At 36.4% G+C, this 27383-nt stretch overlaps 1 protein-coding gene across 2 annotated transcripts in view; it reads left to right on the top strand.

Moving 5' to 3' along the window:
• AGBL4 (AGBL carboxypeptidase 4) overlaps window positions 1-27383 on the top strand; it is a 1401741-nt gene that overhangs the window by 97169 nt on the left and 1277189 nt on the right. The window lies entirely within an intron of this gene.

Here is a 27383-nt window from a genome sequence, read left to right as displayed (position 1 = left end):
TCACGAAATAACTCTATGAAATACTTAGCCCAGTGTCTCACACATCATAAGTTCTCAATAAATAGTAGCTATTTTTACTGGTTTTAACCAAATTCTGCTTTGAAGTCTGATTCATTTTGTCTACAGTGGTTCAGTACACATAGTTTTTATATCTTAACTTAGTGAAATAATATAGGCGTAATTTGAAACAGCTTCTATATATGTATTCTGTCATTTAATCACTTACTCACCCATCAGTTCAACTGTTTATAACTCATCTATTCTATTTAAGACACTTTATTAGGTAATATGAGGAGATAAGAAAAACTTATCTATGGCAATGTTTAAATTTAGAGGATTTTTAAATAAAACCTGATTAGTTCTATATTTAGTTAACATATTCAAAGATAAATATGGGAGAAATTTAATTTTATTCTTTTATCTTAAAGAAATATGCTTAGTCTCTGAGTAATAAGAGACTCTTAGCATCTCATTCATGAGAATTCCAGATAAGTCACGTAATAAAACTACCTTTCCATCATTGTTTGAATCCTTTTTAGAGTATCACCCCACCTCAAGACCTAAAGCATTGTTTTCTGAAATAAGATTTTCTTCACCATTAGTGGTATAGAAATGACCTGAGATATTTCACCTTTGCTTTATAAGTTTATGTTCCCACACATATTGGAAAGTAGACAATATGTCATCACTTCAGTAAATTGAAAAAGGAACAAATTATTATCTGATTTGTTAGCTGATGAAAGTTTTAAAACTGAAAGTTGTCCATCCTTCAAGGACTAACTTATGTCTTACCAACTAAAAGGGGCCTTTCCAATAAGTTTATCTCTCACCAACCCCTACCTTCTTTTATCTGGTACAGTATATAGTTTATTAGTTAATTGTTCTTTAATTATTTCACATATATTAATTGAATCCTCTCAACTTTAGGATAAGCTTATTGAGAGCAGAAACCATATATTACTCTTCATTTGTTTCATTTGTTTCTTGGTATTTCTTGCTGTCTGAACATGTGGTAGATGCTTAGTAAGTTCTTTGAATCATACACTTTAAAGGATACGTAGAGGCCATCTTGTCCAGTTTCTTTCAGGGAAGATCCCTATTTACAGAAAGCCTGAGGAATGACCATCTAGCCTCTACTCTAAATGTCTCTCATGAAAACGAGAGCACTTTTCTAGGACAGCTTATTTCATGGTTCGATTGTTATGTTCATTAGGTGTTTACTTTTTCATATTTTGGGCTGAAATCTACCCATTGGTGGTTCTAGTCCAGTCTAACAGGGCAAGTCTGATAATCCAGTCCTTTTGTTTGTTTGGTTGGTTTTTACTTGTTAGCTCTTCAACTTTTGAGAGATTTGCAATGTATTCCTTCATATTTTTGTTTTCATTTATTTGTTAAACATTAGGAGTTTCTACTACGTTGTGGATACAAAGACGAATTTGTTATTGTTACTATATTTTTTTCAGCTTCTTTTCATTGGATATGTATCTCAGATGACTCAGCAAGGTCATGATTCTCTTTCTATGTAAACACTCTAATTTGTGCCTCTCTTAAAATGTGATGCCTGAAATAGACCAAATTGTTTCAACTGATTAGTATATAATTCATTAAACTTATTCTTTTGGGGCTTCCCTGGTGGCGCAGTGGTTGAGAATCTGCCTGCCAATGCAGGGGACACGGGTTTGAGCCCTGGTCTGGGGGGATCCCACATGCCGTGGAGCAACTAGGCCCATGAGCCATAACTACTGAGCCTGCGCATCTGGAGCTTGTGCTCCGCAGCAGGAGAGGCTGCGGCAGTGAGAGACCCACGCACTGCGATGAAGAGTGGCCCCTGCTCTCCGCAACTAGAGAAAGCCCTCGCACAGAAACGAAGACCCAACATAGCCAAACATAAATAAATAAATAAATAAATAAATAAAAATGAAAAAAAAAAAGATCAAGATAGACAACAAATTGCCATGTTGAACTACAATCACAAAATTTCTCAGTAGTGGTATTAGACAGTCATTTATACAATGAATAAACAGTTAAACCCCTTAAAAATCAAAAACAAAACCAAAAACAACTTATTCTTTTATATGATCAGGATAACTTCTATCAGTGTTGTCATAGTTGTGTTGACTTTTTGTTAATATTGATTAACAAAAAGTTTGAGAATTTTTTGAAACATTTACTTCCACTAAACCAGATCTACATTGGTGCAATTGATTTTTTTTTTCTGCAAGCTAAGTTCAGGACTCTAAGTTTGTCTCAATTTTGACCTAACATCTTTGCTTATGAAGATTGTTTGAATCTTGAATCTGACATCTATGTTTGTAGCTAGTCCTCCTATCTTTGAAATATCTGAAAAAAATTATGTAATAAGCGTTTATTTTCTCTTAAGTCTTTTTTAAAAAATTGAAGTATAGTTGATTTACAATGGTGTGTTAGTTTTTGGTGTACTCAAAGTGATTCAGTTATACACACACACACACACACACACACACACACACATATATGTATAGTATTTTCCATTATGGTTTATTACAAGATATTGAAATAATTCCCTAATTCCCTGTGCTATACAGTAGGACTGTGGTTTATCTATCTTATATACAGTAGTTTGGATCTGCTAATCCCAAATTTATCCCTAATTTATCCCTCCTCTACCCCTTTCCCCTTTGGTTACCATAAGTTTGTTTTCTGTGTCTGTGAGTCTTTCTGTCTCATAAATAAGTTCATTTGTGTCATATTTTAGATTACACATATAAGTGATATCATATGGTATTTGTCTTTTTCTGACTTACTTCACTTAGTATGATAATCTCTAGGTCCACCATGTTGCTGCAAATGGCATTATTTCATTCTTTTTTTATGGCTGAGTAGTATTCCATTATGTATATATACCACATCTTCTTTATCCATTTATCTGTCGATGGACATTTAAGTTGCTTCTATCTCTTGGCGATTGTAAATAGTGCTGGTATGAACATTGGGGTTGCATGAATCTTTTTGGATTAGAGTTTTCTCCAGGTATATGCCTAAGAATGGGATGGATTAGGTCCGATTTGTTTATTTTTGCTTTTATTTCTATTGCCTTGGGAGACTGAGCTAAGAAAACATTGGTATGATTGATGTCCGAGAATGTTTTGCCTATGTTCTCTTCTAGGAGTTTTATGGTGTCATGTTGTATATTTAAGTCTTTGAGCCATTTTGAGTGTATTTTTGTGTATGGTGTGAGGGTGTGTTCTAACTTCATTGATTTATATGCTTTCCCAACACCACTTGCTGAAGAGACTGTCTTTTCTCTATTGTATATTCTTGCCTCCTTTGTTGAAGATTGACTGTAGGTGTGTGGGTTTATATCTCGGCTGTCTATTCTCTTTCATTGATCCATATGTCTGTTTTTGTGCTAATACCATGCTGTTCTGATTACTGTAGCTTTGTAGTATTGTCTGAAGTCTGGGAGGGTTATGCCTCCTGATTTGTTCTTTTTCCTTAGGACTGCTTTGGCAATTCTGGGCCATGACATATTCCATATAAATTTTAGGATTATATGTTCTAGTCCTGTGAGAAATGTCATGGATAATTTGATAGGGATCACATTAAATCTGTAAATTGCTTTAGGTAATATGGCCATTTTAACAATATTAATTCTTCTAATCCAAGAGCATAGTATATCTTTACATTTCTTTAAATCATCTTCAATTTCCTTTATCAAATTTTTTATACTTCTCAGTGTATAAGTCACCTCCTTGGTCAGGTTTATTTCTGAGTATTTTTTTTTGATGCAATTTTAAAAGGGATTTTTAAAAAAACTTTCCCTTTCTTATTTTTCATTGTTAGTGTAAAAAAATGCAACCAATTTCTGTATGTTAATCTTGTATCTTGCTACCTTGATGAATTTGTTTATCAGTTCTAGTAGTTTTTGTTTGGAGTCTTTACGGTTTCCTATATATAGTATCATTTCATCTGCATATAATGACAGTTTTATCTCTTGCAGTTTTATTTCTTTTTCTTGTCTGATTACTGTGGCTAGGACTTCCAATACTATGTTGAATAGAAGGGGCAAGAAAGGGCATAGTTGTCTTGTTACAGATTTTAGTGGGAAGGCTTTCAGCTTTTCACTGTTGAATATTATGTTGGTTTTGGGTGTGTCATAAATGGCTTTTATTATGTTGAGATATGTTCCCTCTATATACACTTTGGTAAGAGTTTTTATCCTGAATGGATGTTCAGTTTTCTCAAATGCTTCTTCTGTATCTGTTGAGATGCTCATGTGATTTTTTTTTCTTTTATTGATATGGTATATCACCTTGATTGATTTGCATATGTTGGACCATCCTTGTGACCCAGTGATGAATGCAACTTGATTGTGGTGTATGATCTTTTTTATGTGTTGTTGGATTCAGTTTGCTAATATTTTGTTGAGAATTTTTGCATCTATATCTGTCAAAGATTTTGGCCTGTAATTTTCTTTTCTTGGTATTGTCTTTCTCTGGTTTTGGTATCAGGGTGATGGTGGCTTCATAGAATGACTTTGGGAGTATTCCCTCATCTTCAAACTTTTGGAATAGTTTGAGAATGACTGGTATAAGTTCTTCTTTGTATGTTTGGTAGATTTCCCCAGTAAAGCCATCTGGTCCTGGACTTATGTTTGCAGGGAGTTTTTATGGTACGCGGGCCTCTCACTGCCGTGGCCTCTCCCGCTGCAGAGCACAGGCTCCAGATGTGCAGGCTCAGCGGCCATGGCTCATGGGCCCAGCTGCTCCGTGGCACGTGGGATCCTCCCGGACCGGGGCACGAACCCGCGTCCCCTGCATCGGCAGGCAGACTCTCAACCACCAGGGAAGCCCTGCAGGGAGTTTTTAAAATTAAAGATTCGATTTCACTTCTAGTGATTGTTCTGTTCAAATTATCTATTTCTTCTTGATTCAGTTTTGGTGGGCTGTATGTTTCTAGAAACTTGTCCATTTCTTCTAGGTTGTCCAACTTGTTGGCATATAATTGTTCATAGTATTCTCTTATTTTTTTTGTATTTCTGTAGTATTGGTTGTTATTTCTCTTCTTTCATTTCTTATTTTTTCATTTGGGTCCTCTCTCTTTTCTTCCTGGTGAGCCTGGTCAGAGGTTTGTTGATTTTGTTTAACCTTTCAAAGAACCATCTCTTGGATTTATTGATTTTTTTCTATTTTTTTAATCTCTGTTTTATTCATTTCCTGTCTGATCTTTATTATTTCCTTCCTTTTGTTGACTTTAAGTTTTGTTTTTCTTTTTCTAATTCTTTTAGGAGGTAGGTTAGATTGTTTATTTGAGATTTTTCTTGTTTTTTGAGGAAGGCCTGTATTGCTGTGAATTTTCCTGTAAGAACTACTTTTGCTGCATCCCATAGATTTTGTATAATTGTGGTTTCATTGTCATTTGTCTCAAGGTATTTTTTTTTTTTTTTTTTTTTTTTTTTTGCGGTACGTGGGCCTCTCACTGTTGTGGCCTCTCCCGTTGTGGAGCACAGGCTCCGGACATGCAGGCTCAGTGGCCATGGCTCACGGGCCTAGCTGCTCCGCGGTATGTGGGATCTTCCTGGACCGGGGCATGAACCCGTGTCCCCTGCATCGGCAGGCAGACTCTCAACCACTGCTCCACCATGGAAGCCCGGTCTCAAGGTATTTTTAAATTTCCTCATTGATTTCATTGTTGACCCATTGATTTTTTAGTAGCATGTTTGTTTAGTCTCCATGTAATTGTTATTTTCTCATTTTTTATTGTGTGGTTGATTTCTAATTTCATGCCATTGTGGTCAGAAAAGATGCTTAAAATAATTTCCATCCTCTTAAATTTTTTAAGGTTTGTTTTGTGTCCTAGTATGTGGTCAATCCTAGAGAATGTTCCATGTGCATTTGAAAAGAATGTGTATTCTGTTTTTTGGATGTACTGTCCTGAAAATATCAATGAAGTCTAAGTGTTCTATTGTATCATTTAGAATTTCTGTTGCCTTATTGATTTTCTCTCTGGAAGATCTGTCCACTGATGTGAATGGGGTGTTAAAGCCTTCTACTATTATTTCTCCCTTTATGTCTGTTAGTATTTGTTTTATGTATTTAGGTAGTATTTGTTTTATGTATTTAGGTGCTCTTATATTTGGTCCATATATGTTAATGAGTGTAATATACTCTTTTGTATTGATCCTTTTATCATTATATAGTGTGCTTTTTAAAAAATTGACATATAGTTGGTTTACAATGTTGTATTAGTTTCTGCTATACAGCAAAGTGATTCAGTTATATACATATGTATACATTTAAAAAATTATTTTCCATTATGGTTTATCACAGGATATTGAATATCATTCCCTGTGCTATACAGTAGGACCTTGTTGTTTATCCATTCTATATATAATAGTCTGCATCTGCTAACCAGAAACTCCCAATCTATCCCTCCCCTATCTCCCCTTCCCCTTAGTAACCACAAGTCTGTTCTCTATGACTGTGAGTCTGTTTCTCTTTTGTAGGTAGGTTCTTTTGTGTCCTCCTTTATCTTTCTTTTCGGCCTTTGTTTTAAAGTCTATTTTGCCTGATATGAGTATTGCTACTCCTGCTTTCTTGTCATTTCCATTTGCATGAAACATCTTTTTCCATCTCCTCACTTTCAATCTATGTGTGTCCTTTGCACTAAAGTGAGTCTCTTGTAGGCAGCATATTGTAGGCTCTTGTTTTTTGTAATCTAATCTGCCGCTCTATGTCTTTGATTGGAGCATTTAGTCCACTGACATTTAAGGTAATTATTGATAGGTATGTATTTATTGCCATTTAAAACCTTGCTTTCCAGTTGATTTTGTATTTCTTCTTTGTTCCTTTCTTTTTCTTTTTGTTTTTCCTTTTGTGGTTTTCTTTTGTATTTTGCTTGTGTTCTCTTCTTTTTGGTTTTTGTGAATCTATTGTATACTTTTGTTTTGTGGTTACCCTGTTTTTCAAGTATGTTAACCCACTACTATATCTACTTGCTTTAGACTGGTAGTCATATAGTCTTAAGCACATTACAAAAAAATCTACATTTTCTTATTGTACTCCCTGACATTTCATTATTTTTGATGTCCTCTTTTACATCTTCATGCTTATTCTTTAGCTGTTCATTGTAGTTTTCATTGCTTTCATAATTATTTCTTTTATTTAAAAAAAATCTATGTACTGGCTTATTTAAGTGATTTACTTTCCAATTGTGATTTTCTCTTTCCTATAGATTCTTGCTTCTTTACTATTTAGAAAAGACCTTTCAACATTTCTTTTAGAATAGGTTTAGTATTGCTGAATTCTTTTAGTTTTTGCTTTTCTGAGAAATTTTTCATCTGTCCTTCTATTGTAAATGATTATTTTGCTGGGTAGAGTATCCTAGGTTGCAGGTCTTTCCCTTTCAGGAGTTTGACTATATCTTGCCACTCCCTTCTGGCTGGCAACATTTCTGTAGAGAAATCAGCTGATAGCCTTGTAAGTAACTCTTTGTTTTTCCCTTGATGCCTTTAGAATCCTCTATTTATCTTTAACTTTTGCCATTTTAGTTATATGTCTTGGTGTAGGTCTGTTTGGGTTCATATTCTTTGGGACCCCCAGTGCTTCCTGTATCTGAACATTAGTTTCCTTCTTTAGGTTTGGGAATTTTTCAGCCATAATTTCTTCAAATACTTTTTTGATCCCCTCTTCTCTTTCTTTTCCTTCTGAGATCCCTATTAAGCATGGATTGGGACACTTTATAATACCCCGTAAGTCTCATATATTGCTTTTATTTATTATTTGTCTGTCTGCTGTTTTGATTGGGTAATTTCCATTATTCTGTCTTATTCATTCTGCTGTTCATTGCCTTTAGCTCAGCTTTTGTCTCAGGAAATGAATTTTCTAACTTTTATTGGCTCCTCCTTATGGTGTCTAGTTCCTTTTTTACAGTAATCTATGATTCTGTCAATAGCCTTTCTTAACTCCTTCAGTATTTTCATTACCTCCTCTTTGAAATTGGTGTCTGTTAGACTGAAGAGGTCTGTTTCATTGTTTGTTCCTTCAAGGGAATTCTCTTGGTCTTTTAAATTGGAGTGGTTCCTCTGCTTCATTTTCCTTATATTTCTCTGACTGTATGAGTTTAGGAGAAACTTATTTACTGTGGTCTTGGGGGACTGTTTTATGTGGGAGCATCCCTGTGTAGGCTGTATGAGTCTAATATTTTTGGTGTGAGGGATGTTTTTAGTATGGATGCCTGCCACATCTTTCCTCAGTGTTTTCTGGCTGTTATCCCCTTGATAGGTGGTGTGACTGGTGTGGTGACCAGACCCTGCACTGGATATTGAGCGGGGCCTCCTCTTTGCTCTGTGGTTGTCATAGCCCTGTTGGGGGCAGGGTCTGCTCCTAAGTTTTGGAGTAGACACCTTCAGATCCATTTCTGAACTGCAGCATGAGGTAGGTGGGGCTTGAGTGCTCCTGCTGGGATTGGAGCCACTGAGTATTCCTCTGCAGGAGCTGTCCACCGGGAAGTGCACTCTGTGGTGTCGCCTGTCACCTGTCATGCAGGCTTACAGAGTACACTGATTTTGACACTGCCCTTGACCCCTCCTCAGCTGTGGAAATTCAGGCAGTCCGACCAGTTGTCCCTAAGGCACTGTGCACACAAAGTTCCTAGCGCACATCTGTTGGCACAGAACTGCTGAGGTCAGGCATTGATATATCCTTAGTCAGGCACCTGGACCCACCATGGGAGCTGCTGAGTCAGCCCAGACCCTGACCCCGCATCTGTGTTCTTGCATGGCAAAGCTCACAGCCACTATTGCTGGATCTGCCCCAGCAACGGGAGCACCTATAATCCACTCGGATGTCCTTTTGGCACTGAGTTTACAAAGCTGCCTGCAACACGTATATTCATGGATCACACAGCTGCTGGGACACTCAGGTTTCAGCCCTGCTTCCAATGTTGTGCAGTCCCTGGAGACTGCCTCAGATTTCAGCCTTGCCTCTGCATGTGGGCAACCCACCAGCCCTTGCGTGCTTCCAGAGCTCGTAGAGGCAGAGTTGTGCCCTCTGTGAGCATTCTGTGAGTGAGACTACTGTGGTGGGGGCACCCACCCCCCCACTTCAAGTACACATGTTAATAATGGGGTTTCAGTGGTGGACCTGGGCTCATTCCTGTGCACACCCCTGATTGTGGCTTGGACTACACTCCAGGCCCTTCAGGTTGTCTCTCTGCAGCCAACCCCAGACCTTTCTCTGGGTCTGTCCTCTGAAGCCCAAGTTTCAGCCCCCAGTCCCCTTCACACACCAGTAGACATGTGTCTTGGGCTGGGGAGTATAGGAAAATGGCCAGGACCCTCTGTGCTGGTCTCTTTCTGTTCTGGCTGCTGCAAGCTGGCTGCTGTGCTCTCCTCTGAGCCTCTGAAGCTCCCTTTCTGTCCCAGCTGATCTCCCCACTGGTGAAGAGGTTTCCCAGGATGAGGGAACTCTTTCACAGCTCCCTTCCAAGGATGCAGGCCCCATCCTGATTCCTTTTCATTTCTTTTATCCTACTGGTTATGTGGTGATCATTCTTGCCATTTTGGTTTTATGAGATCTCTGCCAGCCTTCAGCAGGTATTCTGTGAAAATTGTTCCATGTGTAGATGTATTTTTCATGTATTTGTGGGAAGAGGTGAGCTCCACATCCTTCTCTTCTGCCATCTTGATCTGGCTCCAGTTTTCTCTAAGTCTTGAATAAAATCTTTGAACCTCTTTGAGTAATCAATTATTCCTGGGAAATATGAGAATTTAATATTGCCAAATTTGAAAGGAGATGTTTCTTGATTTTCATCATCTTTTCTCTTATATTCACTTATCATTGATCAATGTACAAGAGAAATGTACTCTCAAGAATGGGATACAAGAATTATAGGAATACATCATCTAATTACTCAGCAAGCCTGTGGATATTTCTCATTCTCATCTAACTCTCCATCTCCACTGTTTTTACCTTAGTTCAGACCCTCATCATTTCTTATGTAGAATATTGCTTCAGCCTCCTAACTGTACTTTCTGTACAATCTCATCCCTTCCTAATCCATTATCCATACTACTGCCAGAGGGGACTTTATATTGTACAAAGCACATCTTATAATTTCACTGCTTAAAATCCATTAATACTTTCAATTGTTTATGGGATAAAGTACCCATTTTTTAATAAACATGTAAGGTTCTCCCTAGGCTGATTTCTATGTAACTCTCCAGGCTGTTCTTTTAAAATCTCTGGGCACTTTATTTCAGAGCAACTTATCCTTTCCAGAATTGCAGGTTCATAACTTGGATGCCTGGTAGACACCTACTTAAGACTCAGTTCAAGTATCTCTTGATACCTTTTCTCTAGAAAAACTTTCTGGATTCTTCCCCAACACAGGGGACTTATTACCTCTTTCTTTAAGTCTCTATTCTACAATGTTGCATATGTCTATCAGAGAATGTAAAGTGCTTTTTTGTTTATTTTTCTACTTCCCCTTCTCACACTCCTTGAATGGTATCCTAAGTCTTATTAATCTCTAGATCTCCAACACCTGGCACAGTGTCTGGCACAGAGTGGACACCCAATGAATGCTGAGAGAGATAATGAGAAACAGCAGAAACCCTGTGCTGGAACTCTTTGAATATTGAATCTGGCAGAAATAGATTAGGAACACCAGCCAGATGTTGTTTTTAAGGGTTCTGTTTTTAGCACGTAAATTTAAATTTCATTTTGAAGTACAAGTCTAATTTGGGAACCAGAATACAGTTGTAGAGCTTCACAAGATTACATATGTAAATTCCCCAAAGGCTGATCTATCATCATGCCTTCCTAAAACAGTGCAGTCTGTGTGGAAGGAGAGTGGTCTCCAAGTCTGCATCCCAGACTTCTTGCTCCTTGAGCCCTCCGCCTACCTCATTCAGTTACCATCACGTGACCTACTGTGCTCAAATCTTCACCACAGAGGCAGCTTTCACCTTTTCTCTCTGTGAAAATGCCCTAAGCTCTGAGCATCAAGGCTAGGTTGTACCCTGTCCTGCTTCATATCCTTCAGGGGCACGGTTTTACTGTGTTCAGGATAAAATCTAACCTTCTTATGCCACACAAGGCCTTCCTTCTATTTCCTGTCCCACTCTCCAGACTCTCACCTTGTTCCTCCATATAGTGTCTTCCTGTATCTTCTTTACTTGGCTAATTTTTACATATATATATATATATATATATATATATATATATATAAACATCTTTATTGGAGTATAATTGCTTTACAATGGTGTGCTAGTTTCTACTTTATAAAAAAGTGAATCAGCTATACATATACATATATCTCCTCGCTCTTGCGTTTCCCTCCCATCCTCCCTATCCTACCCCTCTAGGAGATCAGAAAGCATCAGGCTGATCACCCTGTGCTATGTACCTCCTTCCCACTAGCTATCTATTTGACATTTGGTAGTGTATATATGTCAATGCCACTCTCTCACTTCTTCTAAGCTTACCCTTCCCCCTCCCTTTGTCTTCAAGTCCATTCTCCACATCTATGTCTTTATTCCTGTCCTGCCCCTAGGTTCTCCAGAACTTTTTATTTTTAACATCTTTATTGAGGTATAATTGCTTTAAAGTGGTGTGTTAGTTTCTGCTTTATACCAAAGTGAATCAGCTATACGTATACATATATCCACATGTCTCTTCCCTCTTGCGTCTCTCTCCCACCCTCCCTATCCCATCCCTCTAAGTGGTCACAAAGCACCGAGCTGATATCCCTGTGCTATACGGCTGCTTCCCACTAGCTATCTATTTTATATCTGGTAGTATATATAAGTCCATGCCACTCTCCCACTTCGTCCCAGCTTACCTTTCCCCTTGCTCTTGTCCTCAAATCCATTCACTACATATGCGGCTTTATTCCTGTCCTGTCCCTAGGCTGTTCAGAACCATTTTTTTTTAGATTCCATATATACCTGTTAGCATACAGTATTTGTTTTTCTCTATCTGACTTACTTCACTGTGTATGACAGACTCTAGGTCCATCCACTTCATGACAAATAACTCAATTTCGTTTCTTTTTATGGCTAATATTCCATTGTATATATGTGCCACATCTTCTTTGTCCTTTCATCTGTCGATAGATACTTAAGTTGCTTCCATGTTCTGGCTATTGTAAATAGTGCTGCATGAACATTGTGGTACATGACTTTTTCTGAATTGTGATTTTCTCAGGGTATGTGCCCAGTAGTGGGATTGCTGGGTCATATGGTAGTTCTATTTTTAGTTTGTTAAGGAGCCTCCATACTGTTCTCCATAGTGGCTGTATCAATTTACATCCCCACCAACAGTGCAAGAGGGTTCCCTTTTCTCCAGACCCTCTCCAGCATTTATTGTTTGTAGGTTTTTTGATGATGGCCATTCTGACTGGTGTGGGGTGTTACCTCATTGTAGTTTTGATTTGCATTTCTCTAATGATTAGTGAAGTTGAGCATCCTTTCATGTGTTTGTTGGCAATCTGTATATCTTCTTTGGATATATGTCTCTTTACGTCTTCTGCCCATTTTTGGATTGGGTTGTTTGTTTCTTTGATATTGAGTTGCATGAGCTGCTTGTAAATTTTGAAGATTAATCCTTTGTCAGTTGCTTCATTTGCAAATATTTTCTCCCATTTTGAGGGTTGGCTTTCATCTTGTTTATGGTTTCCTTTGCTATGCAAAAGGTTTTAAGTTTCGTTAGGTCCCATTTTTGTTTTTATTTCCATTTCTCTAGGAGGTGGGTCAAAAAGGATATTACTGTGATTTATGTCTTAGAGTGTTCTGCCTATGTTTTCCTCTAAGAGTTTTATAGTGTCTGGCCTTACATTTAGGTCTTTAATCCATTTTGAGCTTATTTTTGTATACAGTGTTAGGGAGTGTTCTAATTTCATTCCTTTACATGTAGCTGTCCAGTTTTCCCAGCACCACTTATTGAAGAGGCTGTCTTTTCTCCATTCTATATGTTTGCCTCCTTTATCAAGAATAAGGTGACCATATGTGCATGGGTTTATCTTTGGGCTTTCTATCCTGTTCCATTGATCTATATTCCTGTTTTTGTGCCAGTACTGTACTATCTTGAATACTGTAGCTTTGTAGTATAGTCTGACGTCTGGGAGCCTGATTCCTCCAGCTCAGTTTTTCTTTCTCAAGATTGCTTTGGCTCCTCAGGGACTTTTGTGTTTCCATACAAATTGAGAAATTTTTTGTTCTAGTTTTGTGGAAAATGCCAGCAGTAGTTTGATAGGGATTGCATTGAATCTGTAGATTGCTTTGGGTAGTATAGTCATTTTCACAATGTTCATTCTTCCAATCCAAGAATATGGTCTACCTCTTCATCTGTTTGTATCATTTTTAATGTCTTTCATCAGTGTTTTATAGTTTTCTGCATACAGGACTTTTATGTCCTTAAGCAGGCTTACTCCTGGGTGTTTTATTCTTTTTGTTGCAATGGTAAATGGGAGTGTTTTCTTAATTTCACTTTCAGATTTTTCATCATTAGTGTATAGGAATGCAAGAGATTTCTGTGCATCAATTTTGTATCCTGCTACTTTACCAAATTCATTGATTAGCTCTTGTAGTTTTCTGGTAGCATCTTTAGGATTCTCTGTGTATAGTATCATGTCATCTGCAAACAGTGACAGCTTTACTTCTTCTTTTCCAATTTGGATTCCTTTTATTTCTTTTTCTTCTCTGATTGTTGTAGCTAAAACTTCCAAAACTATGTTGAATAATAGTGGTGAGAGTGGGCAACCTTGTCTTGTTCCTGATCTTAGTGGAAATGGTTTCAGTTTTTCACCATTGAGTATGATGTTGGCTGTAGGTTTGTCATATATGGCCTTTATTGTGTTGAGGTAACTTCCCTCAATGCCTACTTTCTGGAGGGTTTTTATCATAAATGGGTGTTGAATTTTGTCGAAAGCTTTTTCTGCATCTATTGAGATGATCGTATGGTTTTTCTTGTTCAGTTTGTTAATATGGTTTATCACATTGATTGATTTGCTTATATTCAATAATCCTTGCATTCCTGGCATAAACACCACTTGATCATGGTGTATGATCCTTTTAATGTGCTGTTGCATTCTGTTTGCTAGTATTTTGTGGAGGATTTTGCATCTATGTTCATCTGTGATATTGGCCTGTAGTTTTCTTTCTTTGTGACATCTTTGTCTGGTTCTGGTATCTGGTTGATGGTGGCCTCATAGAATGAGTTTGGGAGTGTTCGTCCCTCTGCTATATTTTGGAAGAGTTTGAGAAGGATAGGTGTTAGCTCTTCTCTAAATGTTTGATAGAATTCGCCTGTGAAGCCATCTGGTCCTGGGCTTTTGTTTGTTGGAAAATTTTAAATCACAGTCTCAATTTCAGTGCTTGTGATTGGTCTGCTTATATTTTCTATTTCTTCCTGGTGCAGTCTTGGGAGGTTGTGCTCTTCTAAGAATTTGTCCATTTCTTCCAAGTTGTCCATTTAATTGGCATATAGTTGCTTGTAGTAATGATCCTTTGTATTTCTCATGATGCTTTGTATTTCTGCAATGTCAGTTGTTACTTCTCCTTTTTCATTTCTAATGCTATTGATTTGAGTCTTCCCCTTTTTTTCTTGATGAGTCTGGCTAATGGTTTATCAATTTTATTTATCTTCTCAAAGAACCAGCTTTTAGTTTTATTGACCTTTGCTATTGTTTCCTTCATTTCTGTTTCATTTATTTCTGATCTGTCTTTTATGATTTCTTTCCTTCTGCTAGCTTTGGGTTTTTTTTTTTTTTTTTTGTTGTTGTTGTTCTTTTTTCTCTAATTGCTTTAGGTGTAAGGTTAGGTAGTTTATTTGCGATTTTTTTGTTTCTTGAGGTAGGATCGTATTGTTATAAACTTCCCTCATAGAACTGCTTTTGCTGAATCCCATAAGTTTTGGGTCATTGTGTTCTCATTGTCATTTGTTTCTAGGTATTTTTTGATTTCTTCTTTGATTTGTTCCATGATCTCTTGGTTATTTAGTAGTGTATTGTTTAACTGCCATGTGTTTGTATTTTTTACAGATTTTTTTCCTGTAATTGATATGTAGTCTCATAGCGTTGTGGTCAGAAAAGATACTTGATATGATTTCAATTTTCTTAAATTTACCAAGGCTTGATTTGTGACCCAAGGTATGATCTATCCTTGAGAATCTTCCATGATCACTTGAGAAGAAAATGTATTTTGTTGTTTTCTCATGGAATGTGCTATAAATATCAATTACGTCCATCTTGTTTAATGTATCATTTATAGCTTGTGTTTTCTTATTTATTTTCATTTTTGATGATCTGTCCATTAGTGAAATTGGGGTGATAATGTCTCCTACTATGGTTGTGTTAATGTCGATTTCCCCTTTTATGGATGTTAGCATTTGCCTTAAGTATTGAGCTGCTCCTATGTTGGGTGCATAAATATCTACAGTTGTTATATCTTCTTCTGTGATTGATTCCTTGATCATTATGTAGTGTCCTTCTTTGCGTCTTGTAATAGTCTTTATTTTAAAGTCTACTTTTTCTGATATGAGAATTGCTACTCCAACTTTCCTTTGATTTCCATTTGCATGGAATATCTTTTTCCATCCCTTCACTTTCAGGCTGTATGTTTCCCTAGGTCTAAAGTGGGTGTCCTGTAGACAGCATATATATTGGTCTTGTTTTTGTATCCATTCAGCCAGTCTATGTGTTTTGGTTGGAGCACTTAATCCATTACAATTAAGGTAGTTATCGATATGTATATTCCCTTTACCATTTTCTTAAGTGTTTTGGGTTTGTTATTGTATGACTTTTCCTTATGTTGAGTTTCCTGCCTAGGGAAGTTCCTTTAGCCTTTGTTGTAAAACTGGTTTCGTGGTGCTGAATTCTCTTAACTTTTGTTTGTCTGTAAAGGTTTTAATTTCTCCGTCGAATGTGAATGAGATCCTTGCTGGGTAGAGTAATCTTGGTTGTAGGTTTTTCCCTTTCATCTCTTTAAATATTTCCTGCCACTCCTTTGTGGCTTGCAGAGTTTCTGCTGAAGTATCAGCTGTTAACCTTATGTGGATTCCTTTGTATGTTATTTTGTTGTTTTTCCCTTGCTGCTTTTAATATTTTTTCTTTGTACTTAATTTTTGATAGTTTGATTAAAAAGGGTCTTGGCATGTTTCTCCTTGAATTTATTGTATATGGGATTGTCTGTGCTTCCTGGACTTGGGTAGCTATTTCCTTTCCCATTTTAGGGAAGTTTTCAACTATAATCTCTTCAAATATTTTCTCAGTTCCTTTCTTTTTCTCTTCTTTTGCTGAGACCCCTATAATTCAAAACTTGTGTAGTTTACTGTTGTCCAAGAGGTCTCTGAAACTCTCCTATATTCTTTTCATTCTTTTTTCTTTATTCTACTCTGCAGTAGTTATTTCCACTATTTTGTCTTCCAGGTCATTTATCCGTTCTTCTGCCTCAGTTATTTTGCTATTGTTTCCTTCTAGAGAATTTTTAATTTCATTTATTGTGTTGTTCATCATTGTCTGTTTGCTCTTTAGTTCTTCTAGGTCCTTGTTAAATGCTTCTTGTATTTTCTCCATTCTATTTCCAAGATTTTGGATCATCTTTACTATCATTACTCTGAATTCTTTTTCAGGTAGACTGCCTATTTCCTCTTCATTTGTTTGGTTTGGTGGGTTTTTTCCTTGCTTCTTCATCTGCTGTGTGTTTCTCTGTCTTCTCATTTCCTTAACTTACCGTGTTTGGCTTCTCCTTTTCTCAGGCTGCAGGTTCGTTGTTCCTGTTGATTTTGGTGTCTGCCCCCAGTGGCTAAGGTTGGTTCTGTGGGTTGTGTAGGCTTCCTGGTGGAGGTGTTGGTGCGTGTGTTTTGGTGGATGAGGATGGATCTTGTCTTTTTGGCGGGCAGGAATGCATCCAGTGGTGTATTTTGGGGTGCCTGTGACCTTATTATGATTTTAGGCAGGCTCTGTGCTGATTGACAAGGTTGTGTTCCTGTCTTGCTAGTTGTTTGACATATGGTGTCCAGCACTGTAGCTTGCTGGTCGTTTAGTGGTCCTGGGTCGTAGTGTTGTGTTGGAGATCTCTGGTGGACCAACCAGAGCTTTTGCCATTTGATATTGCGTGGAGCGCGAGGTCTCTGGTGGACCAATGTCCTGAACTTGTTTCTCTCACCTCAGAGGCACAGGCCTGACACCCGGCTGGAGCACGAAGATGTGTCAGCCACACGGCTGAGAAGAAAAGGAATAAAAAAGAAAGAAAGTAAGAAAAAATAAATAAATAAAGTTAGTAAAATAAAAATTAAAAAAAATTAAAAAGTAATTTAAAAAAGAAAGAAAGAAGAGAGCAACCAAACCAAAAACAAATCCACCAATGATAAGAAGCACTAAAAAGTATACTAAAAAAAACCCCGCAAAAAACAACAACAAAAAAGACAGACAGACCCCTAGGACAAATGGTAAAAGCAGAGCTATATGGACAAAATCACACAAAGAAGCGTATACATACACCCTCACAAAAAGAGAAGAAGGAAAAAAAATCCTCATATTAAAAAAGAAAAGGAAGAGAACAACCAAATCAATAAACAATTCTACCAACGATAATAAACTCTAAATACTAAACTAAGATAGACATAAAGCCATAAACAAATTAGATGCAGAAAGTAAACCCCAAGTCTACAGTTGCTCCCAAATTCCACCGCCTCAGTTTTGGAATGATTCATTATCTATTCAGGTATTCCAGAGATGCAACGTTCATGAAGTTGATTGTGGAGATTTAATCTGCTGTTCCTGAGGCTGCTGGGAGAAATTTCCCTTTCTCTTTGTTCACACAGCTCCTGGCATTCAGCTTTGGATTTGGTCTTTGGCTCTGCGTGTAGGTCATCTGAGGGCGTCTTTTCTTTGCTCAGACAGGACGGGGTTAAAGTAACAACTGATTAGGGGTCTCTGTCTCACTCAGGCCAGGGAGAGGGAGGGGTACGGAATGTGGGGTAAGCCTGTGGCGGCAGAGGCTGATGTGACGTTGCAACAGCCTGAGTCATGCCATGTGTTCTCCCGGGGAAATTGTCCCTGGATCATGGGACTTTGGCAGTAGGAGGCTGCACAGGCTCCCGGGAGGGGAGGTATGGATAGTGACCTGTGCTTGCACATAGGCTTCTTGGTGGTTGCATCAGCAGCCTTAGCATTTCATGCCTGTCTCTGGGGTCCACACTGATAGCTGCCACTTGCGCCCATCTCTGGAGTTTATTTAGGTAGTACTCTGAATCCCTTCTCCTCGCGCACCCCGAAACAATGGTCTCTTGCCTCTTAGGCAGTTCCACACTTTTTCCCAGTCTCCCTCCTGGCTAGCTGTGGCTCACTAGCCCCCTTCAGGCTGTGTTCACTCAGCCAACCCCAGTCCTCTCCCTGGTATCTGACCTCTGAAGCTGGAGCCTCAGCTCCCAGACCCCACCTGCCCCGGTGGGTGAGCAGAGATGCCTCTCAGGCCAGTGAGCGCTGGTTGGTACCGATCCTCTGTGAGGGAATCTCTCTGCTTTGCCCTCTGCACCCCGTTACTGTGCTCTCCTCCGTGGCTCTGAAGCTTCCCCACCACCACCCCCGTCTCCACCAGTGAAGGGGCTTCCTAGTGTGTGGAAAGTTTTCTTCCTTCACAGCTCCCTCACAGAGTTGCAAGTCCTTTCCCTATTCTTTTGTCTCTGTTTTTTCTTTTATCTTTTGCCCTACCCAGGCACATGGGGAGCTTCTTGCCTTTTGGGAAGTTTGAGGTCTTCTGCCAGCATTCAGTAGGTGTTCTGTAGGAGTTGTTCCACATGTAGATGTATTTCTGATGTATTTGTGGGGAGGAAGGGTGATCTCTACGTCTTACTCTTCCGCCATCTTGAGGGTCTCCTCTATATATTTTTAAGGTTGTTCAGGAAGCCTTCTGTGAGGGAAGTTTAGACGTTGCTTCTTTTTGCTCTCGTGGAATACCTTGAGGTTACCTCACATTTCTAATATTTATCACATTATACTATAATGCAGTGGTTTACTGGTTTGCCTCCCCCAGTAATATCCTTGATGGAAAGGAATTTAAAAAAATTTTGTGTTACCAGAACCTAACATAGTGTGTGCATAGTAATCGTAAATAAATGCTTTGTTAAATAAATTAATAACCCCCTATATCCATAGCCCAGGAGGTAATGAAAAAAATTGCTCCTAATTGGTATGGAATAGAAGAATATATTTAAAAAAATTCTTTTTCAATTGAAATTTCAATTCAACAACTATTTATTAAAATTGCTCTATATCAGGCATGTTTTAGCTCTACAGTGTATGCAGGTGTCTCTATTAATAGCAGTAAAATAATATATAGTACCCTGCACTATGACTAACACATAAGTGGAAAGTTAGTGTTTAAATGACTAGTTGGGAAGTGGATATTAAGGCATATGCAATTAGCTGTAATAAAAGATAGAAAAGGTATAACTGGGGTCCTGGTAAGAGCAAGGGAGGGAGATCATTTACTGTAAAATGTTGGGGAATTGGATGCAAACTACTGTTTCAGAGAAAAATGGGCCAGTCATTACTTTTAAAAGGCTATAGAATTAAAATAGAGAAGTCCAAGACCATAGCTTGCTGAGTTCGGCCTCATCCATGGTGATACACTTAAAAAGTAGCCAAGCAAGGATTCAGCCTTAGGGCCATATTTTTCCAAATTCCATGGCACCAAACTGTACTGTCTGTACTGAGTTTTTTCCTTCTTACAGAAATAGAACATTTTTTCATTATATGTCTTATTATTTTCAGTATAGTCCTTAACTAGATGGTCAGTTTCTTGAGAGTGTTATTGTTAATTATTAGTATATCCTTATTCTTTTATTGAGTGATAGATTGATTTACAGCTTATTTATCTTATATGTTCTCCTTAGTTCTTGCACAAGATAAGGTGGCTGAAAAATAGATCTTCGATGTATGTGTGGTAATCAAAACATCCTGTGATTGATTGTAGCTTAACAAATCTAGACAACTTATTTGTATTGTAGATACATGTGCCTAGAGAGAATTAGGATATGTGTATTTAGGAAATTTTTTTTTTTACATTTTTGTTTTTTTGAGTCCTTGAACTATATCTTGTAAATATATTTGCAATGAGAATAAGCATGGTATTTTATAAAATGCTAGGAAGAAGCTATTTAGTCGGTACTAGTTCACTGGGATTAAAGTCCTGAAATGAATAGATTCTCTTTCTTAAAACACCCTCAAGTAGGAATTTTAGATTTATTTTCTTGACTCAGAATTTGTGGGTTAAGTCTCATCTTCAATGTAATTTTCTCTCAAAATGATGAAGCCTTGGAAATATGGCTTTATAATAGAACCTTTGACAGATCCCTTTAACTACATGTCATTTATACATAGAGGTAATTTGTTAGCTCTTCCAAGGTGTTTGTGCCCGAGAGGTGGAATTCATGTTCTGTATAAAGGTCAGTTTTAATTAATAAGCTGCTTTCCTCATTTTTGACCAATATGAATTGCTTGTAACTTTTGTGTAAAGTAGTTTTCCATGAAAAAATAAAACAAATTGAGCCTTTGTCATATCCATCATCAGCATAACCGACTTAAATGTCAAAAATTCTATGTAGCCCCAGAGTTTATGTCTACTGCCTCGGCAGGCCTATTTATTAGAGTAAAATATTATATGATGTAATTATCATATCATTTCATTGGGTACATCTATATCTTTGTTTTTCCTTTCACAAAATATGTTTATAATTTTTATTGCTAAATATTTGTTATCCATGTAGTATTTTTAAAGGCATGTAAATAATAATGTTAATAGGATTAGATCTTTTATTTCATTAAAGGTAAGCCACAATTATTTTATTTTCTCTTTTGTCTCTAACTTCCTTAATTTGAAAAAATTCGTTGTGTTACTGTCTCTATGTTTGGAGACAAATATTCTACACACTATAATAAGGGTGTTTTATAGTCTGTAATTTAATTGGATGCTACCATATTCAGTGTTTACTTCAAAGATAGACTTTTGGTAAGACATTCTTTATGAATTTCTATTTAAATTATGCCTTTCCTTTTTCTGAATCCTCTCTTATACTTTATAATAGAATTGAATCTTTTATTCTTTTGTTAAATACATTTCTTTGAAGATACAGGTGTCTTACTAAGAATGATGATAATAATGATAATGAGGGTGATAATAGTTATAACCAACTACTTATTGAGTAAATGCTATGTTCTAAGTGATTTACATATATTTTCTGTACCCTTCAGAACAACATAAACAATCTCTAAGTGAAAGACTTAAGGAGATTATGGTAAACTACTTAATAAGGGTTATACTGCATATATATCTGAGTTAGATGGATTCAATCTCAGCTGTCTGTGACTTTGAAATCTAAATTCTTACTACTAATTCATGCTGCTGTAACTAAATGTGAGGGTATTTTAAAATAAGAGTAGAAACTTTGGGTTAAAAAATCTGGGTGAAACAGCTATGTGGCTAGCATTAAAATGCACACATAAAGAAGTTAGAAGTTATTATTCAATAAGAACAATGATTTCATTATTCCATGCCACCTTGGATTATTTTATACTACTGTAAATGCCATTCTTTTTAATGATTTTATATACATTCATAGTGTAATTGAGATATTTCTCTGAGAATAATAAATTTGCATTTCCCCCATTGTGCACTTAAATGATCAAGCATTATATTGTATTAATATTATGGAGTGTAGTATCCCCGCCCCATTCACCCTTTCTGTCTTTATGTCAGTATATGCAGGGTTTATGATGTCTTCCTTTCTTTAGCTATTTGGTCTCATTATATCACAACTGTTTATCTTAGTAAACTGTAGATATAAAGATTCTGTTTGTTCTTTTGATGAATATCATATATTCCCTGTGCTCTCAATAGGCAAACAAAAACCAATATTCAATATTGAAATCAAATTTAGCTCCTAAAAGTCCTTTTTTATTTCAGTAAATCAGTGACTATTTATAGATTACTGATGTTGTGCCAAGCATTGTGTCATACCTGGGGTGGAGAGAGAAAGTGGTGATAAAAAGAAAAGACATTAGATTCTTCTGATGAAAAACCACAATCACTAGGAGTAAAAAGACACACATAATGAATACATAATAAATCAATAATAAAAAGGTAAATATGTTTTGAGGAATAAACAAGATGCTGTGGCGATGTAGAGGAACAATCATTGCTGGGGAAGAGGACTTCCTATCATTCTAGAGGACTGTCATTGCTTGGGGAAGTCAGGTAAGACTTCCTAGAGGAGATAACATTTCACATAGGTCTACAGGATGAGTAGGATTTCTCCACAAGGAAAAACAGGGATATGCACATATCTAGGCATATGGAAAACATAATAAAAAGTTCCAATGTTTGCATTTGTAATCACTGTAATCACAACTGCTACAAATATTAACTGATATAGGAGTGTTGTATTAGCAAATCAGTTACAATGAGTGATAATGCTGTTTGTTGGTGACATGATTTTTTAAAATGGTGATACTTCAGGATGAAATTATGAACAAATCAATTATAGTCTTTCCTTGATTTACATGTTAGATAGTTCCTTGGAAAAATCAGTGTTTATTAAAGCCATACAAAGTGCTTTGCATGTGTAAAACAGGTTCTAAGCTCATATAATTATAACTAAGATTTTTACATACATGGATATCTGTATACATGAATATATGAATATATCTGACATTTGGAAGTCATACTGGACTTTTCTCTACTTTGCACTACCTCTTGCATCCCTGGTCTCTACTACTCAAGTGCCATCAGTGCTCTTTCAATTATGAAAACAAACAAACAAAAATGCCTCAACAAATTTCCAAAATGCCCCCTGGGAATACTGCTCACAATGATAACCAACTCAACAGAATAATTAAAATAGGAATAGAACTAACAAAAGTTGTTAGAGAAGTGGAGAATAATGTACACAAACTATTTCCTTATCTTTCATAGAAGAGTTTCAATAGATACTGTTTGATGTTGATAAATTAAGATATAGAGGAATAAAGATATTGTGTAGAATAATACCTGAGAAAGTAAAAACAGAAGTGGTTAAGAGCATTTTCATCTAGGAAATGAAAACAGGGTTTGAGTGGTATGAGTCATAGGATAATTTTACTTTATATATATGTATATATGTATATATATGTATATTTATGTAAAATCTCCATCCATATATATGGATTAATTCTGTGACATGAAAATCAATTCTCACTCTTTCACTTTTAAACATTTAGAAATAATCTTTTTGAGACATAGTTTACATATAATGAAATGTACCTATTTTTACTCTACGTGACCTCCACCATCATCATACATATATATGAGGTTCATTTTTTTTCCCTAAAGAGCTGTCCAGTTCTTCAAGCACTATTTGTTTTATCAACTGTTGTTTCCACATTAAATTATCATTACACCTTTGTTGAAACTTAATTGACCATATGTATGTGGATATATTTCTTCACCCTGTATTCTGGTCCACTGATTTATATGACTTTCCTTAAGTCTTATCATGTAAGTTCTTCAACTCTTATTTTTCAAAATCATATTGACTATTTCAGGCCCTTTGATTTTCCATATAAATTTTAGAGTCAGTTTGTTGATTTCTAGAAAAAATGCTGCTGAGATTTTGATTGGTATGGCATTGAATCTGGAGACCAATTTTTGGAAAGTTGTCACCTTAACAATAATGAGTTCTCTAATCCATGAACATGGTATACCTTGCCATTTAATTGGGTCTTCCTTAATATCCATCAGAAATGTTTTTTTTTAGTTTTCAGTATACAGTTCTTATATATAATTTGTTAATTTAAGGCTGGGTATTTTGTGTCTTTGATGGTCTTGTAAATGGTACTGTGTTTCAAATTTCATTTTCCAATTGTTCATGGCTAGAGATCCCTTTCTGGGATCTCTACTTAATGCCCTGAGTTTTCAACATGGATTCTCCATTCTGGATGGTTGCATCTTGAATGTTTCCCAGCCCTGTGCACTTTGGAAATTGTTAATCTACAGCTTCCTAGTCACTCTTTGTCTGGTCTCATGGAGTTTCACTCTACATGGCTTTGCATTCAGACAAGGTCTTAAGCAGATATTCTGTAGAATTTTGGTGCTCTGGCTCTCGTAGTGCTCTCCTCTTCAATAGTCTGACCTTCAAACTTTGCTCAGTCTCTCCAAACTCTTACTTATGTCTTCTCAACTCAGAAAACCACCCTGTTGTGTTTGGGAACACTCTTCTTGTACCGTCTTCCAGAAAGTGCCACTAATCTAAAATAGTACTAACATTAGGTGCACCTCAGGTTTTCCCTTTCTCTCAGGCATCACAGTGTGGCAACTGCTTGTCATGTAAGTCTGAAAAGAGTTGTTTTGTATATATTTGTCCAGTTTTCTAGTTGTTTATGGTGGGAGTATGGATCTAGTCCTAGTTACTCTCTCATGGCTAGTAGTTGTCCTATTAGCAACTGCTTTCCTCTCCATTATCCCTGAGTACCTTGAGGAGTTTTCTGGAAGAGTTTGCAAGTCACCATTGCAGACATTCACCATTAAACACACATGTGTGTATATATACCACTCTGGCAAATGACAGGAAGGTATATATAACTCTGCTGAGATAGGCAGGGGTCAATGAAGATTTCAAAGTTTTGATTGTATTATACATTTGATTGTACAATTTGATTGATTAAATTGTAGTCAACCCCTTTTTTTATCTGCAGCCCCTGACAGCCACAGATTTTTGTTTTTGTTTTTTAAAAATACCTAATTTTGCCTTTTAAAAATGTTATATAATTGGATTATAAAGGATGTAGACTTTACAGTTCGGCTTCTTCCTTTTATTATAGTGCACTTGAGATTCACACATGTGGTCATGTGTGTCAATAATTTCTTCCATTTTATTGCTGATTTGTATGCCATTGCATGGATGTACCAGAGATTGTTTATGCATTCACCAGTTGAAAGCATTTGGATTGTTTCCAGTTTTGGGGTGATTATGAACAAAGCTGCTGTAAACAGTCATGTGTAGGGTTTTTTTTTTTTTTCCTGAACATATGTTTTTACACCTCTTCAGTATTCCGCCTAAGAGTGGAATATCTGGGTTGTATGTTAAGTGTATACTTAATTTTATAAAAAAGTGCTAAACTATTTTTCAGGGTGGTTATACCACTTTACATTTCTACTAGAAATGCATGAAAGTTTCAATTGAGTGTGTCATCATCAATTCTTGGTTTGGTCAGTTTGATTTTAGCCTTTTTAAGTATGTGGTAGTATTTAATTGTGGTTTTAATTTGCATTTCCCTATTGACTAATGCTGTTGGGCATCTTTTCATGGACTTATTTGACACCTATTTATCCTCTTTGGTGAAATATCTGATAAAATCTTTTATGTATTCTTGATATAGTCCTTAATCAGATATGTGTGTTGCAAGTATTTTCTCTCAGTCCATGGCTTGACTTTTTCTTTTAATTAATAATGCCTTTCAAAGAGCAGCAAATTTTAATTTAATAAAATCCAGTTTATAACTTTTTTCTTTTATGGTCTGTGATTTTCGTCTCTTATATAGTAAAATCTTGCCTAACATAAGGATACACAGATATTCTCATACTTCTTTTTCATTTGGCCACTTAAAAAAATACTTTCCATTTATTTCATGTTTAAGGGTTTTTTTTGGTGGTAAAATGTACATAACATTTAACATTTTAACCATTTTAAGTGTACAAGTCAGTGGCATTAAGTACATTCACACTGTTGTGTTACCACCACCACTACCCTTTTCCAGAACATTTTCATCATCTGAAATGGAAACTTTCTCTGCCTATTAAATAATAACTCCCATTCCCTCCTCCATCCAGCTCCTGGTAACCTCTATTTTTACTTTGTTTCTCTATGAATTTGCCTATTCTAGGTACCGCATGTAAGTGGAATCATATAATATTTGTCATTGTCTGGCTTTTATCATTTTGCCTAATGTTTTCAAGGTTCATCCATGTTGTAGCCTGTATCAGAATTTCATTCCTTTTTATGGCTGAATAATAAATATTTCATTGTATGTATCTACAATGTTAAAAATTTTATTCATATGTTGATGGAATTTGGGTTGTTTTTATCTTTTGGCTATGAGAATAATGTTGCTATGAACATTGGTGTACAAGTATCTGAGTCCCTAATTTCAATTCTTTTGAGTATATACATAGGAGTGGAATTGTTGGATCTATGGTAATTTTATGTTTGAAACTGTTTTTATGCCACCAGCCTGTTTTCCACAGTGGCTGTACCATTATAATTTCCCACCAGCAATGTGCAAGGGTTCTAGTTTTTCTATGTCTTGGCCAAATTATTTTTCATTTTTTTGATAGTGGCCATCCTAACAGGTGGGAAGTGGTAGCTCATGGTTTTGATTTGCTTTTACTTAATGACTAGTGATGTTGAGTATCTTTTTATGTACTTATTGGCTACTTGTATTTCTTTGGAGAAATGTCTATTCAATATCTTTGCCTATTTTGGAATTTTTCTTTTTGTTTTGGTTGCTGAGTTGTAGGAGTTCTTTATATAATCTGGATGTTAACCTCTTATCAGATATGTAATTCACAGATTTTTTTTCCATTCTGTAGGTTGTCATTTTACTCTGTTGATGGTGCTTAATGCACACGTTTTTAATTTAGATGTTTATTTTATTTTTTTCTTTTGTTGGCAGTGCTGTTGGTGTCATATCCAAGAAATCATTGCCAAATCAAGAATTAATGACATGGAGATTTCCTTCTGCTTTTTTCTAAGAGTTTTATAGTTTCATCTCTTACATGTAGGTCTTTGATCCATTTAGAGTTAATTTTTGTATATGGATGGTGTCAGGTAAGGGTCTAACCTCATTCTTTTTTGTGTGTGGAAAACTTTCATATTTTCTTCTGTAAGTTTTATATTTTACATTTGGGTGTTTGATTTATTTTGCATTAATTTTTATGTGTGATGTGTGGTTGGTTTTAGTATATGGATTACTAACTCGTCCAACACAATTTGGGGTAAATTTTTTTTTGCAGCATACGAGCTCTTTTTAGTTGTGGCATGCGGGCTCTTAGTTGCAGCATGTGGGATCTAGTTCCCTGACCGGAAGTCGAACCCGGGCCCCCTGCATTGGGAGTGTGGAATTTTAACCACTGGACCACCAGGGAAGTCCCAGGTCTAAAATTTTAGGTTGACATTTTTTTCTTTCAATAACTTAAAGACGTTATTCCTTTGACTTCGGTTTTTCAGTTTCTTATAAGTAGTCTAATTTTTTATCTTAGTTCATTTTTATGTGATTTATATTTTTAAATATGAAATACCAAGTTAAAAAGTATATTCTGCTTGGTGCTTCTTGGGCCTGTAGTTGTATATCCTTCATTAAATGTGGGA

Source organism: Pseudorca crassidens, chromosome 2, assembly GCF_039906515.1.
Source record: "Pseudorca crassidens isolate mPseCra1 chromosome 2, mPseCra1.hap1, whole genome shotgun sequence".
In the NCBI taxonomy this organism is placed as follows: Eukaryota; Metazoa; Chordata; class Mammalia; order Artiodactyla; family Delphinidae; genus Pseudorca; species Pseudorca crassidens.
This window is presented reverse-complemented; position numbering and strand designations above follow the sequence as displayed.